General features: G+C 37.5%; 1 non-coding gene across 1 annotated transcript; it reads left to right on the top strand.

The window, feature by feature from the left end:
* Nucleotides 1–17500: 17500 nt before the first annotated feature.
* On the top strand, nt 17501–17562 carry LOC138377707 (U7 small nuclear RNA). Its single transcript, XR_011231863.1, has one exon. It is a non-coding gene; the product is annotated as a U7 small nuclear RNA (small nuclear RNA).
* Nucleotides 17563–19770: the final 2208 nt, after the last annotated feature.

Here is a 19770-nt window from a genome sequence, read left to right as displayed (position 1 = left end):
GTAATAGGATTAGATAAGTCATGAGGGTGGGGCATTAGTGGTTTTATAAGAGGAGGAAGAGAGACCTGAGCTAGCACACACAGCTCCCTTGCCATGTGATGCCCTGCGCCACTTCAGGACTCTGCAGAGAGTCCTCAATAGCAAGAAAGCCCTCACCATATGTACTCCCACAACCTTGGACCTCCCAGCCTCCAGAACTGTATGCAATAAATTCCTTTTCTTTATAAATTATCCAGTCTCAAGCTTTCAGTTATAGCAACAAAAAATGGATGGAGACACCCACTGAATCAGGATCTGTATTTGAACACGTTCTCCAGGTGATTCATACATGCGTTAAGTTTGAGAAGGGCTGCTCCAGTCTGTGTATTAAAAGCAAGGCAATTCTGAAACTATGTGTAGAGGGAAAGAACAGGATTCCAGAAAACTCAGAGAAGAAGAGACCGACAAGGAACTAGAGAAAGAGTGAGGGGAAGAAATTTTTTAAGGCAGGGTGGCTGAAGACCTCTGGAAAAATCATGCTTAATAGTCAATTAAATTGTGTACTATGCTGTGATGCAATCCCTACTATGTCTTCCACGTCCCCAAACCTACACTACTACACTGCTATACACAAGTGCCTTATGTTCCCATTACTTTGTGGGATTGAAGAAAAGCGGCTGTTCCATATTTGTGTTGGTGTGGAGCTGACACAAGAGACCGGCTGCAGGGTGCAAGACATAAATGAGATCAGGAGTTCAGTGGAAGCAGGAATTTAAAGTACGAGATGATAGGAGAAACATGGGCCCCCCCAATCTCTAATAATATGGGAAGGCGTGGGGTGAAGGCTGGAGAATGAAAGATGCTGGTTCTGTATGTGGAATGGGGACTACAGCTATTTTCATGTTAAAGGAAGAACTACTCTTCTCTCCTTCCTTGTTAAAGGAATAAAACCCCACACAGCAGGAGAGGGAGGCTGGGCACAGTCATCTGTCACTTTGCATCCAACTCTCTACGTGTCCTACAGTGTGTCAAACGTCATTACTTACGATTTCTAAGTAAATGTGCATATACTTACAGACATAAATCTTTTTCGTAGGTCCTTGGTTTCAATTAATCTGTATTTATAACTAAATAACCTGTATATATAACTAAATTCTCCATATAATGAAAAGCCTAACATGGATGTTTTAGTAATGATCTCTCCCTTAACCTCAGTCTAAACAAAGGAAGATGCAGGGTAATTGACAGACGTATTTGTACTACAGCCATGCAATGAAATGGATGCCTCAGATGAATAATGAGATTATATTTGGCACACTCACTCAAAATCATTTGAAAAAAAATCTACTAGGGCAAACTCTAGGATGTCAATCAAAAGTTCTAAAACATGTATTAACTCAATCAAGACTAATTTTCATTAATTAGTGTGAACAATATCCCTACTCCCCACAACCCTGCCCCCGAAATCAACTGTTTCAAACAGTGCAAGTTAAATTTCACTTTGAGGAAATGGTTGTTTTGTAATCAGCTTGATTTCCATTTTGGAAAAAAGTTTGAGATTTTTTTAAAAAGTTATATGATCCAACCATCTTACTCCTTAGGTATCCCGAGATAATTGAAAGCTAGAGCCATACAAAGTCTTGTACATAAATGTTCACAGCAGCTTTACTTGTAATGAGCTACAAATGAGAGAAAAACCAAATGTCTATCAGCAGGTGGATGGATAAATTGTAGGTTATCCATATAATGGACACTACTCAGCAATATAAAGAAAATAACTATACACATTAACAACATGGATGAATTTCAAATTAATTGTGCTGAATGAAGGAATCTAGACAAAGAGTATATACTGTATTATTCTATTTATATAAAATTCTAGAAAATGCAAAGCATTCTGTAGAAAGCAGATGGGGAGTGGGGGAATGGGAAGTATTAATAAATTGCACAGAGGCATTGAGAAAACTTTGGGGGGTGATGGCTATGTCATTATCTCGATTGTGGTGATGGTTTCATGAGTGTACATGTATATCAAACTCATCAAATTGGTACACTGTAAATATGTACCATTTATTAATTAGCCTTCAGTAAAGCTGTAAGAAAAGCATTAGACTAAATACTGTTTTTAAATGATTATTAGCCATAAATTAATCACAAAAAAGGAATAAATGTGCTAAATATATTTAACATTCTTACAGCAAAAATGACTTGCACTTTCCTACTTTATGAGACTCTTTCTAATTAATCTTAATCAGCAGTGGAGCTTGTTTTACTTTCCGGTAGCTCAGTGGGTAGAGCACTGTAATTTTGGATATTAGACTGCTTTCTTCGTGTTTCATGTTAATTAAATCTATTCATGTTGCAACTGATATTTGTCTACTTGAATTTTTCATTGAAATAGGCCTTGGAATAGAAGCCAGTTATCTATGGCTGTGAGAAAAGAGATACCTACCCTCACTTAAATATGGCATTGTGTTTGCCAAAAGAGCAGTTTGGATGCATGCTGCACTCATTTGCATGCCCATTTATCAAATGTGATAAATCTGTGAGAGCACTTTGCAAATTGTAAAATACCGGAGAGGTGGAAATTGTTACTGCTACTGCTCTGCTATTAATTAATTAGGGTGGTAATGGGTGATTGTTAATTCATTTGATCAATATAATTAGCTAATTTAAAAGGCCCTAATTCCAAAGTCAACCAATACCCTAATAATAAAGCTAACATGAAGCTCTATATGAGTAAATGAAGTATGTTCTCCACAGGAACACCCCCAAGATGGGTGCAAACAGCACTGCTTTTTTCTGCTCTCACAGAATTGTAATCTTTATATATACACACAGGTGTATGTATGTGCACATTTGGCAGCCCCAGGGATTATTAAGATTGTAAATAAATAATAAAATTTTAGGTGCATGCTAGGGATTTTGCATGTCAAATAAAACTCTGGTCAATGAGTATTATAAGCACTTAACATGAGGTCCAATAAATCTCTATGAAATAACCCCTCTCCCACTTTTCCACATGTTAGAATTATCTTGAAACAAAGATAGCTCACAATCTTCTCTTCTGCAGAATCCGCTGTTAGCTTCTTTTTTTACCACCTATATTTTACCTTCTTCTTTGTTTTGTTCCCTAACCTCCTTTCTTTAATTCCCTTTGGTCTGCTCTGTTCTTGTACTGCCAATAACAAAAGTTCAATTTTCTCTTCCTCATTCTCTTCCCAAGATTTTTCTTTCCTGTCAGTGATAATTGATGTCAATCAAATCCTTATAAAACTCCTTCTTTCCAATATTTTTTTTCAGAGCAATGCCACAGTGAAGGGCTTGCTAGGATTTGCAGTTTTTCTTGCTCAGCTTGAGCACATCACAGACACAAGCATCTTTGAGTGTTTGTATGATAGATTCTACTTCACACGTTCCAAAGGATTTGAAATGAAACAGTATTTTTCTATCTCTCAGCTGGGACCTTAAAAACCTGCAACATCATTGACTCAAGCCTGTCTTTCATTTCCGAGGCTGGAGAAGGTCTGGGATTATCTCTCTTGGGCCTGGATTTCTAATCTCAATGCACCATATAATGGATTTTTTAAAAAGATGGTCACTAGAATACAAATTTAACTAATAGAAGCCTATAGACCCAAATTTGTAAACAATGCATATATTAGAGTTCTCCAGGGAATCAGAACCAATAGAAGATACATGCTCCTGGCTCACGTGATTATGGAGACTGAGAAAGCCCACAATCTGCTTTCTACAAGCTGGAGACCCAGGAAAGCTGGCGTTGTAGCTCCAAGGTCTGAGAGCCACAGAGGCAATGGTACAGATTCCAGTCCGGGTCTAAAGGCTTGAGAACAAGGAGCACCAAAGGCAGGAGAAGATCAATGTCCCAGCTCAAGCAGTCAGGCAGAGTTAATGAAACCTTCCTCAGCCTTTTTGTTCTATCCAGGCCCTCAGTGGATTGGATGAGGCCCACCCACATGGGGAGGGCCATGTGCTTTACTTGGTCTGTCCATTCAAAGCTAATTTCTTTTAGAAACATCCTCATGGGCACACCAAGAAATAATGTTTAACCAGCAATCTGGGCATCTTATGACCCAGTCAAGCTGACAAATAAAATGAACCATCATGATGTCATATGGTGATATAAGTGCTGGTTTGGATTTTAAATAGCATGAATGTTGGGATGGAACAAAGAGTATAATAACTGGGTCACACAGTAGCAACTAGTAAGAACCACAATTCCCTGTTAGCCTCATAAAAAGGGGCACCTTCTGCCATAACCTATTTGGATCAGCAATAGGCTCTTTGGCCAGTGATGGATGCTAATCTGTCTGCTAACTAAAGGGGTCACTCTGACTGAAAAAAGTATAACCCAGGATCCTGGGGACCTCCAGGCTGCTTAACATAGACCAAATACCCCCAGCTAGAGATACTGCAGGATACCTCTCCTGCTGAGGAACTCTTCCACCCCGTCCTGCGGATGTAGGAGGAAATAACAAAACATGTTTGCAATTATGTATATGACTGCTCTTAGTTGTAAGATACAGTCAAAAGGCAAAACATCCAAAGGGATAGCCCACGGCCACCATCAATACTGTCCCTAAACCAATCCATATCCTTCTGATTTTCCTTCAAAATATTTATTTCATTAATTCTTATTAGTGGTATCCAGCTCAAGCCTTGGTTTTGTCTTGTGTAGATTCTACAGTTATCACATCTTGAAGGCCTGCCACATGACAGGCACATGTCACCTACATTATTATTAATGCTCACAGCAACATTGCAACTCAATAATAAAGCTATTTGCTGGGTGAGGAATGTAGTAGAAAGCTATTGGTTGTTTTTGGCTGGCACACCTTCCTTTCCCTCATCTTCTTTTGGGACATTCCTCTTTCCCCACCTCATTCCTATTATACCAACCATGATGTCCTTATTCCTCCTCCCAGATGTATTTAGGTCAACCTCCAGCCACAGTGATGTCCCAGCAGTGACATTACACCAACAATCACACAACAACAACAGCAGCAGCTTTGTGCTGGCAACAATTCCAAACACTTTAAATATTTTATGTCATTTAATCCTTACAACAAGTCTATGACTTAAGTCCTGTTATTTTTCCCATTTATCAGATGAGGAGACAGAGGCACAGAGAGGTTAAGGAACTTGCCTGACATTATAAGACACTCAGAACTTCAGCTGTGGAAAGAGCCCTTGTCTCTCTGATGACAAAGGTAGGAAGAGGTGAGCACAAAGTTACCAGTAGTCACGTCCCTTACTCCACCATGAAAACTGCCACCACCTTCCTCAAAGAAGAAAAGACAATTCTGGCAGGTTTTAAATCTCTTGTTCAATGTCTTGAGTTCCCCCAGCTGTCTGTGTTCATGTTTTCCCGAGGCTTGGTTGTTCAGCTTTTCTTCAGCTTTGTGAGCCAATGGAGTAATTAGAAAAGAAATTTCTTATTTTCTTTTAAAATCTAGACTGAGTTGAGAGATTCAATCACTTGATGGCAAAAGATTTCTGGCCAATACAAGGAAAAGGAGGCTCAGAGAGGCTAGATGGTAGAAGTGGGAGTTATTGCCGGGCTTTTCTGATTCCAAAGGGCCTCTGTGTTCCACTTAACCACACCCCTTCCTCAGCGGCCTCCTCTGTCACCATTAGAGAATCTTGCCCTTCAGTTCCTTCTGTTTGTCCCTGCGCAGTTAGATTCTCAGCACTCTCAGTTTCTCCGATGGTTTTCCACATTTCCTGAGGCAAACCCAAACTTCTCTGCCTACTTTTCAACACCCTCCAAACCAGGCCTCACTTAAATTTGAAAACTTCCCCACCAACCCCCACCCAACATGAACCTAGACCAATTCATGTCATTCATACCTCTGTGATGTCATTACTCAAGTCCTTTCAAATGACTAAAACCTGATCCATTCAAGACTCAGGTCAGCAGATTCTGACTACTCTAATCATCATTCATTTCTTTAAGAGTATTGGAACTACTTTGTTCGGAAACCAATTTACTAAGACTAGTGGAACTAGAATATTTATCTTCACATCTCCATATACTTTCATTTCATTTGTTACCTATTTCATAAAAGTATTGCTAATTGGGAAGTGTAAAATAGAGGTTGTAGGGGGGAAAAAAGGAACCAAATTGTCAAATAGATTCCATTTTAAGTAATTATGAAGCTGATTTCCTTTTATACTTTTGTCTGTTAGTTAAATGCCTCATGTTTGTTAGTGACAAGCACACCAGAATTCAGATAACAATCTGTCTGAATGGGAAAAAACAAGGACTATGATTAACTCCAAGCATATCTTTCCTAGCTGAGCTATAATCCCTTTCCTGCAAGGAGTTCAAAGCCCTTCCTCTGTGTGAAATCTGCAGCTCCCCAGTGGTGGTCGTCAGAGAGGCTGGGCTTGTATTCCTCCCTTGCAAAGCCATTCACCCTTTAGCACACTCTGGAATACTGTAATCCTATTAAGTGGAAAATCACAAAGCCCACTGACGCCCCTGTTGTTCCTGAAAATGCTGTTTGTATCTCATTTTTTCTGGAACCTTGGAAGATACGTTATAATTTTTGGTTTAAGTAAAAGCTGTTTGAGCCCTTGACTTGGAGATCTTTATATGGAACTTAAAGATCCTCCACTTTTACTAGTTAATACTCCTACAAGCCTTGTTTAGCTTGTTCTGTAATTACCATCATGTCTAAATGTGATTTATAAAAGGTAAACCAATAAAACATTTAGGAGACAATGCAGGAAATATTTTCATGCCTTCAGGATAAGAAACTGACTTTAACAGACACAAAAAGTGCTAACAATAAAGAAAAAAATTGACAACTTTGACTTTATTAATATTAAAAACTTATGTTTATCAAATGACACAGTTTAGACAATAAAGAAGTGAGCACAACTGGGAGGAGATATTTGTACATATATAACTACAAATAAGAAAAAAATAATTTTTAAAAAATGATGAGCAAAAACCTTGAACCAGCATTTCACAAAAGAGGAAATCCAAATGAACAGCAGAATTTGTGAAAAGTGATGAATTTCATTAGTAATCAAGGAAATGCAAATAAAAACACAATAAGATACCACTACTTTCCTACCAAAATAGTTAAAATTCAAGACTCAACATACTATGTTTGTAGAACTAGAACTCTCATACATCACTGATGAAAGCATAAATTGCTATCACTGTCAGGTTTTGGGGTCTGAAATGTCAGTTCTTTTTAAAAAAATATTGGCACTGGCAATTAGAAAATCATTAGATTTCTCAGAACATTTTCAATAGGGTAATTTGGCTAAAAGGCAGATTTAAAGTTTTTATGTAAGATGGAAGTGAAAAAGAAATGCAGGCAGTTGGTGTGTAAGTGTTGAAAACATTGCAGCAACTAGTAAGAGTTCACCCAGATATAAACTATAAAGCATATTTGTTTATGTGCACACTAGACTTGCTGATTCCTCAATCTTTAATTTAGCTTTAGTGCAAATCTTTACAAAGATGCTCTCGTTTCTATTTTTTAAATTAACCATAGTAACCCATAAATTCAATGAACATCCATACCCCACCCTATCTACAGAATTGAGAAGCATTTTCAGTTTTGAGATATAAATGGCCAATCATAGAGAAAAAATAGTTTTGACTTGAATTAATAGTATATTTGGCTTGAAAATTTGTTTTTAAAATAATAAACATTGAAAGGTGAGTTTTAATTATCAATGCACCATTTATCTCAAGTTCTAATAGCAATATATCTTCTGCATTCCTATTCTATTTTTCACATTCTGAATAAGATGATTCAGCAATACCTACTGTAATTAAAAACTTAATATAAATAGGAAGTATACTCCATTATAAAAATTAATGCAGAGGCAAATGGTATAAAATAAATTTTCATTCAAGAAAGTAATTAATAAGAACTTTACTGTCTATGTTCATAAGTCTGATTTTCTCATTAGAATAACTATCCGGTCTTCTTCCATTTTGGAACTTGCTTACTTTCTTTTTATATAACACAAAGCCATTATCATTTAATTAAAACCATTCCATTAAATAGCTGACCTTTCGCTTCATAAGACTTGGTACTAAGTTTGATTCAAATTCCAAGTCACAATCATTCTCCACTGAAGGCAAAAGAATATTCAGGGAGAGGCTCTAAACCACTCTCTGCATGAAGGTTCCCTGCCTAAATCAGTCCCTGGGACTTTGCATATCATTAGAAATGGTGCTCCCTGGGAGGGATTACTGCAACTCGAACTCACAAATTTGATGAAGACTGTTAAGTCCCATGGTCATAAAGCCATTAAAGAAATATTTTGAAATATTAAGTTTTGAATTCCACAGAATCATAATTTATGAAAGTATTCTCAAAATAAAAGTCAAAGTTAAATGTACAGAAAAGGTGAATTAAGATAAGACCCCAGACAGAGAAGGGTAAACAAGTACTATTTGACCATGAGATTCCATTTCCCTGATGGCCTGGCTAAGTATGGATGAAGGGACTTGCAGAGTATGTCCTCAAAGAAACCAGTATCTCTGATCTAGACATGTAAGAGAGGAGATAAAATAAAACCTTACAAAAAAACAAATCATTGAGAGTTTGGATTGTCTAAACATGAAAGAGATTGGGGCATTCCTTGAGAACCAAAAGTAGTTTAAAGATGAAAAAATAAATTAGTGTTTTATAGGGTAGGTACTAAAAGAGTGTAATTTGTCATCTCAAAAAGAATAAGATTTCAGACCAAGCAAAGCAAACAGTACAGCAGAAGTCTTTGTTAGAGAAATAATTAATAGATTTTTCTGTTTTCTCAGTTAAATTAACCTTTTCATCTTCCATTTGGGAATTTATTTATTTTTGTACACACACAGAATTGTCATCATTTATTTGAAAGTAAAAATAGTTTTGACTACATGGTTTTTTTGTTGGTTTTTTTGTTGTTGTTGTTTTTGTCACTGATTTAAAGCTCATAGGCTTGACTATGTTTGGACGATAGTAAAAAGTAAAAATAAGTTGGAATATTTATGGCCGTTAAGCCCATAAGGAATCTAGGGACTTTTGGGCGTGTCACCTCACCCTAACTTCCTTTCTCCATGCCAGCCCCTTCTTAGCACCCTTCAGTGGCCTCCCACTCCTCTTGTAATAAAATCCCAAATTCCACAAGACCCCGATGTATCTGCCTCTCTGAGATCACATCACACCATATTCTGCCTGACCCTTTGCTCTTCAGCCATGTGCCTTCTTTCAGTTCCTCAAATCATCCTGCTGAGCACAGCATCTTTGCACATACTCCCCCCGACTCCCCGCTGCAAACATCCTCCTTCCTACCCCACAATCTTCCTTCCTCAAATTAATTCAGCACAAACATTGCTCCTCTGGGAAGCCTTAACCACCCCAGAAAGCAGGTCGGGTTCCTTTGGTCCTCACCTTCATAGCACTGTGCTCACTCAGGCCATAAATGTGCATTTATTTGTGTATCTATTTGACTCATGGTCTCTTCTACTAGATTTTAAGCTACAAGAGAGCAGGAATTACATCTGGTTTGACTTACCAGTTTATCCCCTGCAACTAAGATAGTGCCTGGCAGATCCTAGGCACATAAAAATTACTTGATAAATTAAGAAAAGAACCAATTCCTTTGGTGTCAATGTCAAAGGCAGAATCCTAGGCTGGAGACCAGAAGTTTAAGCTTCTTGCACTTGCAAATTTTTCCTGATATCCAGATACAGGGCTGAAAGAAATCTGAGCAGGGCTACCTTCTGCAGGTTTGCATTTCTGCAAAGATCTACCAGTCCTGATAAATGCGTACGTAGCCTTCTATACAACTCCTTCTCCTCACGTTTGTAGGTGCACCCAGATTGTTTGCCTGGTAACATGTGGCTGACCTTGGATTACTGTTCCTCTCCTCTCAAAGATAACACAGAGAGATGCTGCCCACAAATGACACATGCTTTGAATCTTTCTCTAGTGGTACTGAAAGAAGGCAGGTAATGAGAAAGTAATGTTTTTGCGTGTTTCTGTTTTCTAATTTCATTATACCTCAGATTGTGCATCTAAAAACATGGGTACAGAGCTTGGTTCCAAGCAAGCAACAGAGAAGAAAGACCACCATCAATATAAAGATGAATCAGTACTTTGTTTTTCACAGGAAAAGGGATTAGCAGCCTGTTTGAATGAAAAATGGAATATAATGGAAGTGAAATGGAAATGTGCTTGTTTTAAAAACAATATGCAGAATTTTAATTTTCTATTGCAAAAATCTTGACAAGACATTAGGAATAGAGTCCTGAAAAGATATTAGGTTAAAATAAACATAGCATCTTTTCCTGGTTTAGTAAATAAAATATCATAGTTAACTTTCTTCCATGAAACAGCTTTTTGGGTAAAATGTGTTTTAACAATTCCAGCTTGTACCATTTATGCCTACATTTTAGCACATATACCTAGTAATTTGTAAATACAACATTCATTTTCAAAGAGCAAGGGGAAAATAAACTAGTTGCTAAAAAGCAGAAAAGACAACTATTGAATCTGGTGAGAATTTTCCACTTGAATAGTTGGTGTGACTCTATTACTTTAAGTGCATACTAAGGAGACATTAAAACTTTTCTAACCAAACAACAATAGAGACTTAGGTTGCCAAATACTTTTTTCTCTCTGGAGCCCAGAAATTTTATGCAAAATTTTCATTTGAATTTCAGGCAAAATTTCAAAACATTTTGTTTAAAAAAAAAAAAAACAATCACTAATCTGTCCCTTCATTCTGTAGGCAAATAAAATGTAAAGACTTCTCTGAGCTTCTGTCTCTATTATCAATAATCGCTGTATCCTTCAAAATGTATCTGCTATAGTTTGGATGTTCATCCCCCAAACCTGTTGTTGAAATTTTATCCCTAGTGTTGAAGGTGGAGCCTAATGGGAGGTGTTTGGGTCATGGGGGCAGATCCCTTATGAATAGCTTGGTGCCCTCCTCTGGGTAATGAGTTCTCATTCTATTAGTTCCTGGGAGAGCTGGTTGTTAAAATGAGCCTGGCACCTCCCTCCTCTCTCTCTTGCTTCCTGTCCATCTCCATGTTATCTTTAAACACGCTGACTTCCCTTCACGGTCCATCACGAATAGAAGGAAACTGAAGCCCTCACCAGAAGCAGATGCTGGTGCCATGCTTCTTGTACAGCCTGCAGAACCACGAGCCAAATAAACCTCTTTTCTTTATAAATTACCCAGTCTCAGGTATTCCTTTATAGCAACACTAAACAGACTAATAGAGTATCCAAAATTTTGTCACCCAGTTCATCAAATCAGGTTGTAGATATACATAATTTGTATTTACTGTCTTCTCTCACTAGACCATATGCCCTCTAAGAGCAGGGATTATTTTACTCATGATTGTATTACTATATTCAAGACCGGGCACATAGCACATAGCACACAGGCACTATACCTTTTTGTTTAGTCGATGCACACACAAGTTGTTCATAGAGAAAAAAATATTATGTGATATAGGAAAATTTTTTTCTATATCTTCTGGAGAGGAACCATATATAAGTATTTAATATTTAGTAGTATTCCTTTGGCATCAAACCAAGTGTATAAAATTCTTCCCTTGCAATTCTGGAGATTAAAAAATTAGCCCTCCTAAAATATGGGCATAGGAAGATGTGCTTCTGATCTCCCTGAGTCTTTGAGAAAACTGCTGAGACCTGACAGCTCCCAGAGAATCCACTTTCCATACAAAGATTGTTCTGCGTGCCCAAATTAACTCTATCACACATGCACAGTGACGCAGACCTAATGTCTCTCATATTACAACACACACTAATTTATTCTACCTGAGACATACCTCAATGCATGAAAAGTGATAGATAAGATTTAATCTAGTTTTTATTTCTCCCAACAAGGTTTGTAAACATTAACCACTCACCTCCCAAAATAAAATACTTCCAAATAGATGCTTTTCCAAGTTTTTTATGAACTGTTAAGACTCAATTAGCAAAATTATATAAATAATAAGCACATATGCTAATGTCAATACAACAGCTACATATATATATATATATATATATATATATATATATCAAGCAATTAATGGGCCTTCACTTCCAGGGGTGGAAAATGTGGCCAATACCTCTATCTGAAAAGGGAGGCAAGGGATGCTAGGATGAGTTTCAGGAGGAACTGGTGACCGCAGAAGGCAGTGAATTCAGACTCTACACAAAGGTTGTAATAGTGCACCAAATTCCTGGAAGGTCTCAGAGACGAGATTCTGGCAAGAAGAGCTAAAACCAAACCCCTCCTTCTAGCCTCTGAACAGAGACCTCAGTGTAAGATTGAGGCATGTTACAGGTTCTACCTTTACGTCTTGCCAGTGCTGAATGTCCTATTAAACTGGAATCAGAAAGGTGAGAAGTGGGATATCTGGAGCAGACCTTGTGTGAATGGCTTCAAATGCACAATTCCCCGTCGCTCTGTCAACTTCCACAGAGCGTGGCCTCCGGAAGCAACATTTATGCCTGTGTCATGATGGAGTAAGCCTCCTTTTGAAGACCTAGTTCCAGAAGTTTTCAAGGGCTAACTGGGGGTTTACTAACTAGGCCCTTTTTAATACCTCTTCTAAACTCTGGCTCTTCGCTGAAGGGAGAAGGGAAGTGTTTCACCTCTTCACAGAACAGAGGCTGGCATGACCCTATCTTCAGGAGGAGGTCATGGCACAGTTAGAAATACTGGGAAGCTTTATGGAATAGTCCAGATCCAGAGGGTTCAATTGGTTGACCAGCTCAAGCCCTTTGTGGGGACAAGGAAAGAGTAAGACATATCTATAAGGTTTCAGCTGGGAAATGTACTATAAGAACACTGCTGTCACCTCCTTCCTTTGTCCCATGGTGCTTGACTGAGATTTGACGGTACTCAGTGGCAGCCTTCAGTGGGGAGCTGGATGGGCAGGTGAGATCATGGCTCAGAAAAAGGGTCCATTCACCTGGATGAGGAGCTGTAGGTTGTAATGAAAACATCCATTCCCTGATACTTTTACTCTAGTATATCCACACGCTCAACTGAATATAGTTTCCAAAGACCAGAATGATTCAACACATCACATTCAATATACACCTAAAACCGTTGTTAAAGAGTCATTCATTATTCAAAAATAGTCTGGTACTGGGCAGAGAGCAGATTATAAAACAAAATTCCTGTCCTTGGGGAGCGTATGGCCTGGTAATTGGTAGTTTGGTACAGACTTGAAGGAGCCCGTCCCCCAAGCTGGATGAAAAAAAACAACAAAAATAGCAAAGAACTCAGCATTACCAATAGGAAAGGGTCCAAAACTCAAACATTATGCTTTGAGAAATATTTATCTGAAACCACAACAATTTGGAACAAAGTAAAGAAAAATGCCAAGAATACACATACTATAGCCTAGTGGAGTTGACAAAGGAAAACAGAATTCTTTTTTCCCCAGCTTTAATGGGGTGTAATTGACAAATACAACTGTATATACTTAAGGTACACAGTGTGATATACATATACACAAAGAAATGATTATCACAATTAATTTACACATCCGTCACCTCACATAGTTAACTCTGTGTGTGTGTGTGTGTGTGTGTGTGTGTGGTGAGAACTCTTAAGATTTGCTCTCAGAATAAATTTCAGTATACAATACAGTATTATTAACTTTAGTCACCATGCTGTGCCTTAGATTCCCAGAACTTATCCATCTTATAACTGAAAGTTTGTACCCTTTTACCAACATCTTCCATTTCCCCCACCCCACTGACCCAGGTGACTACCATTCTAATCTCTGTTTCTGTAAGTTGAACTATTTTAGATTCCACGTATAAGTGAAATCATGCAGTATTTGTCTTTCTCTGCCTGGCTTATTTCATTTAGCGTAATATCTTCCAGGTCCATCCATTTTGTTGCAAATGACAGAATTTCCCTTTTTATTAAGGCTGAGGAATATTTCACTTCACATATATACACCATATGTTCTTTACCCATTCATCCATCAATGGACACTTAGGGTGTTTCCAATGTCTTGGCTATTGTGAATAGTGCTACAATGAACATGGGAGTGCAGATATCTCTTCCAGATACTAATTTCATTTCCTTCAGATATATATATCCAGGAATGGGATTGCTGGATGAAATGGTAGTTCTATTTCTAATTTTTTAAGGAACCTTTATATTGTTTTCCATAATGGCTGTACCAACTTAACGTTCTCACCAAGAGTGTGCAAGAGTTCTTTTTTCTCCACATCCTTGCCAACTTTTTTTATTTCTTGCCATTTCAATAATAGCTATCCTAAGGGTATGAGGGGATATCTCATTGCGGTTTTGATTTGCATTTCCCTGATAATTAGTGATGCTGAACATCTTTTCATATAGCTATTGGCCATTTGTATGTCTTCTTTGGAGCAATGTCTACTCAGGTTCTCTGCCCATTTTTAAATCAGATTATTTTTTTGTTTTCTCTGTTGAGTTGCATGACATGTTCTTTATATATTTTGGATATTAACCCCTTGTCAGATATATGGTTTACAAATATTTTCTTCTATTCCCTAGGACTATTTCCTTTGCTGAACAGAGCTATTTAATTTGATGTAGACCAACTTGTTTATTTTTCCTTTTGTGTCCTGTGCTTTTGGTGTCATATCAAAAAAATCATTGCCAAGACCAATGACAAAGAGTTTTTCCCTGTATTTTCTTCTAGAGGTTTTTTGATTTCAGGTCTTACATTTAGGTCTTTAAATCCATTCAAGTTAATTTTTGTGTGTAGCAAAAGATAGGGTTTCAATTTCATTCTTTTGTATGTAGATATCCAGTTTTCACCATTTATTGGAGAGATTATTCTTTCCCCACTGTATATTCTTGGTACCCTTGTCAAATATCAGTTGATTGTATATTCATGGATTTATTTATGGGCTCTCTATTCTGTTCCATTGGACTATGTTTCTGATTTTATGCCAAAACCATACCATTTTGATTACTACAGCTTTGTGATATAATTTGAAATCAGAAAGTGTGATGCCTCCATTTGCTCTTCTTTTTCAAGATTTCTTTGGCTATTCAGGGTATTTTGTGGTTCTATAGGAGTTTTAGGATAGTTTTTTTCTATTTCTTTAAAAAATGGCATTGGAATTTTGATGAGGATTGCATTGAATCTATAGACTACTTTGTGTGATTGTTTTAGCAATATTAATTCTTCCAAAGCCTTGAACAAGGGATATCTTTCCATTTATTTGTGTCATCTTCAATTTATGTCATCAGTGTCATATAGTTTTCAATATATAGATCATTCATGCCCTTGGTTGAATTTATTCGTAAGCATTTGTTGTTTGTAATGTTATTGTAGATGAGATAGTTTTCTCTATCTCTTTTTCAGATAGTTAGGGTATAAAAATACAACTGATTTTTATATGTTGATTTTGTACCCTGCAACTTTATTGAATATGTTTACTGTTTCTACTGTTCTTTGGTGGAGTCATTAGGGTTTTCTATATATAAGATCATGTCATCCACAAACAGAGATGATTTTACTTTTTTCTTTCTCATTAGGATGCCTTTTATTCTTTTTCTTGCCTGTTGCAGTGGCTAGGACTTCCATGTTTAATAGAGTGGCAAGGGTGGGCACTCTTGTCTTCCTCCCAATCTTAGAGGAAAACTTTCAGCTTTTCACCACTGAGTATGATGTTATTTCTGGGTTTGTCATATACGGCCTTTATCATGTTGTTTTTTGTTATCACATTCTTCTATACTCAATTTTTAAAGATTTTTATAATTAAAGAATGTTGAATTTTATCAAATGCATTTTCCGCACCTATTAAAATTATCATATGATTTTTATCCACTATTTTTTAAAGTGGTATATTACATTTATTGATTTGGTATGTTGAACCATCCTTATATCCCTGGACTAAATCCCACTTGATCATCGTGTATGAACATTTTAATAGATTATTAAATTCAGTTTGCCACTATCTTGTCACGAATTTTTGCATCTATTCTCATCAGCGGTACTGGCCTGTAATTTCCTTTTCTTGCTCTGTCCATGTCTGGCTTTGGTATCAGGGTAATGCTGGCCTCATTAAATGAGTTTGGAAGTATTCCCTCCTCTTCAATTTTTTGGAAGAATCTGAGAATAATTTGCATTAATTCTTCATTAAATGTTTGGTAGAATTTACCAGGGAAGCCATCTGGTCCTGGGTTTTTCTTTGTTGGGTGGTTTTTGATTACTCATTCAATCTCCTTATTCATTATCGGTCTGTTCAGATTTTCTATTTCTTCATCATTCAGTCTTGATAGGTTGAATATTTCTAGGAATTTATCTATTTCTTCTAGGTTATCCAATTTGTTGGTGTATAATTGTTCATAGTAATCTCATCTGACCCTTTGTATATGGGTGGTATCAGTTGTAATGTCTCCTCTCTGATTTATAATTTGGTTCGTGTGAGTCTTTTCTGTTTTTACCTTGGTTAGTCTAGCTAAAGGTTTGTAAATTTTGTCTTTTCAAAAAATGAAGTCTTAGTTTTGTTGATCTTTTCTTTTGTTTTTCTAGTCTCAATTTCATTTATTTTTGCTCTAATCTTTATTATTTCCTTTCTTATGCTAAGTTTGAAATTATTGGTTTTTCTTTTTCTATTTCCTTGAGGTTTAAAGTTAGGTTGTTTATTTGAGATCTTCCTTTTTTATTAATAAAAGGCATTTATTGCTGTATTAAGAACTGCTTTTGCTGCATCCTGTAAGTTTTGATACATTGTGTTTCCATTTTCATTCGTCTCAAGATATTTTTTTAATTTCCCTTATGATTTCTTCATTTACCCATTGGTTCAGAAATGTGTTACTTAATTTACACATATTTGTGAGTTTTCCATTTTTCTTCTTGTCATTGATTTCTAATTTGATATCATTGTGGTCAGAAAAGATATTTGTTATAATTTCAATCTTCTCAAATTTTTTAAGACTTGTTTTATGACCTAATGTATGATCTTTATTCTGGAGAATGTGTATTCTGCTGCTATTGGATGGAAGGTTCTGTGTATGTCTGTTAGATCCACTTGGTCTATAGCATTGTTCAAGTCCTCTCTTTTCTTATTGATTTGCTCTCTGGATGATCTATCCATTGCTGAAAGTGAGGTATTGAAGTCTCCCACTAATATTGTATTACTGTTTATTTCTCACTTCAGTTCTATTAATATATGCTTTATATATTTAGGTGCTTCAGTATTGGGTACATATATATTTACAATTATTACATTGTCTGGATGAAATGAACCCCCTTGTCATTATATAATGACTTTTGGCTCTTGTAACAGATGTTGACTTAAAGTCTATTTGTGCCTGATATAAGTACAGCTATTCAAACTCTCTTTTGGTTACCATTTGCATGGAAAATCTTTTTCCACCCATTTACTTTCAGCCTATGTGTGCCTCAAAGCTAAAGTGAGTTTCCTATACACAACATATAGTTGGATCTTGCTTCATTATCCATTCAGCCACTTTGTCTCTTGATTGATGAACTTAATCCCAGTGTTACAGCTCTCTTAGAATTTGTCTAGCAGGTTTTCCAGTCCTCACTGGAAGATCCCACCCTAGAATTTATTTAAAAAAAGAAGAATTTAATCCATTTAATTATTGATAGGTAAGTACTTATTATTGCCATTTTGTTCATTGTTTTCTGACTGCTTTATAGTTCCTCTATTATTTTCTTCTTGTCTTTAGGAAGCTTCCTTGTATGTGATGAGTTTCTTTGCTCTTGCTGCATTCAAAATTCTCTCTTTATCTTTGAATTTTGACAATTATAATATGTTTTGGGATATATCTCTTTGAGATCAACCTATTTGGGAATGTTTGGACCTCATGAATTCAGATATCCATTTCTCTCCCCAAATTTGGGAAGTTTTTAGCCATTATTTCTTTAAATAGACTTTCTACCGCTTTCTCTCTCTCTTTCTAGGACTCTTATTATATATATATTGTTTTGCTTACGGTATCCCATAAATCCTGTAGGCTTTCTTCATCACTTTTTTATTTTTATTTTTTGCTTCTCTGACTGGATAATTTCAAATAATCTGTCTTTGAGTTCACTGATTCTTCCTTCTGCTTGATTGAGTTTGCTGTTGAAGCTCTGTTTTGAACTTTTCAGTTCAAGTATTGCATTCTTCAGCTCTGGGGGACTTCTGTTTTATTTTGTTTTTTAAATGGTTTCTATTTCTTTGTTTAACATCTCATTTTGTCCATGTATTATTTTCCTAATTTTGTTTAGTTGCCTATATGTGTTTCCTTGTAGTTCACTAAACTTCCTTACTAAGATTTTTCTGAATTCTTAGTCAGTCAGCTCATAGACATCCATTTCTTTAGTTACTTATTGGAGCTTTATTAGCTTCTTTTGGTGGTGTCATGTTCCTTTGATTCTTCATGTATCCTTGCATTGGTGTCTGTGCACTTGAGGAAGGGGTCTCCTCTTGCAGCCTTTACAGGCTTACTTTGCCAGGGTAAAACCTTCATGGGTCATTCAAACCTGGAATCCTGTATAGGCCAGCTGGTAGTGTGCATGGACAGGTAAGGTTTGCTGCCAGAGTCTCTGATCAGGCAGGGCCAATGCCTGTGTTCTAAGGTCAGATGGGGGCCATTGGCTGAGCTCTATGGTCAGGTGACTCTACTGGCTATGCTCTATGATCAGGCAGGGCCACTAGCTGGGCTATGCAATTGGGCATGACTACAGTATGTGCCTTACAGTTGGGCAGGGTCACTGGCTGTGTTCCTTGCCTAGGCAGGACTGTGTTCCATGGCAGAGTAGGATCGCCGGCCATGCTTCCTTGTCAGGGCTGCAGGTTGTATTGTGCTATTGGATGGGGTCATAGCCTGGGCTCTGCAGCCAGCCCAGACCACTAGCTGGTAACCCTGGCTGGGCAGAACTTCTGACCTTGCTGTTTGGCTAGTTTGGGCAGCTGGCTGAGTTCTGTAGGTGGGCAGAGCCAGTGGCTGGACTCTTTGGTCAGTCAAGGCTGCTAGTAGGGATGCAGTGCCAGCACCAAAATTTGTGTGCTGATAGCTGTGAGCCCTGTCCTCTTCTTTGTACCTAACTCACTCTTCATGGTCTAGCTCTGCCAATTCCTCCACACTGTTCTCTATGTGGTAAGACAGAAGTGGGCCTACCAGGAAGCACCCTGAAATGCTAGGGAAGCTGATGGCTGCAGGCTCTCTTTTCCCCACTGGAGAAACCAGAAGCCCTTGGAGTGGCACCATGCTAGCCCCGGGGAGGGGCAACATAGTCAAAATGAAACCACTTCTCTCTCCCTTGTAATGTAGCTTTTTCAGTTTTTTGTTTGTTTGTTTGTTTGTTTCAAGGGGGTGCTCAGCCTCCCTCCTCTCTCAGATTCTGGGATTTTCACAAAGGCATTCTTGTCTGTGGACAGTTGCTAATCAGTATTTCTGTGAGGAGAACTAAAGCCGGGGATCTCCTATTCTGCAATCATGTTGACACAGACAAAATTCTGAAAAAACCATTAACCTCAGTGTGGTAGGAATAGCCTGGGTATGTGGCAATCTGTGAGAAAAGCAAAGAACACTCTAACAGGAGCTCTTCTTCCCTAATTATCAGTGGACAAAGACTGCCTGAGCTGAAAGAATCACAGAGATCCTGCTCTTTAAAAGTTTCTACCAGCAGAAGGTAGGTAGAAAGGGTGAAAGGATAAGTACTTTGAGGATAGTGATCTTGACAATGCACACGAGCTTGACCAGATGGAGAGAGGAAAAACAGGAGCAAGCCAAAGCCTGAAGCCACAGAAGCCTGTG

Source organism: Eulemur rufifrons, chromosome 29 (genome assembly GCF_041146395.1).
Source record: "Eulemur rufifrons isolate Redbay chromosome 29, OSU_ERuf_1, whole genome shotgun sequence".
NCBI lineage: Eukaryota > Metazoa > Chordata > Mammalia > Primates > Lemuridae > Eulemur > Eulemur rufifrons.
This window is presented reverse-complemented; position numbering and strand designations above follow the sequence as displayed.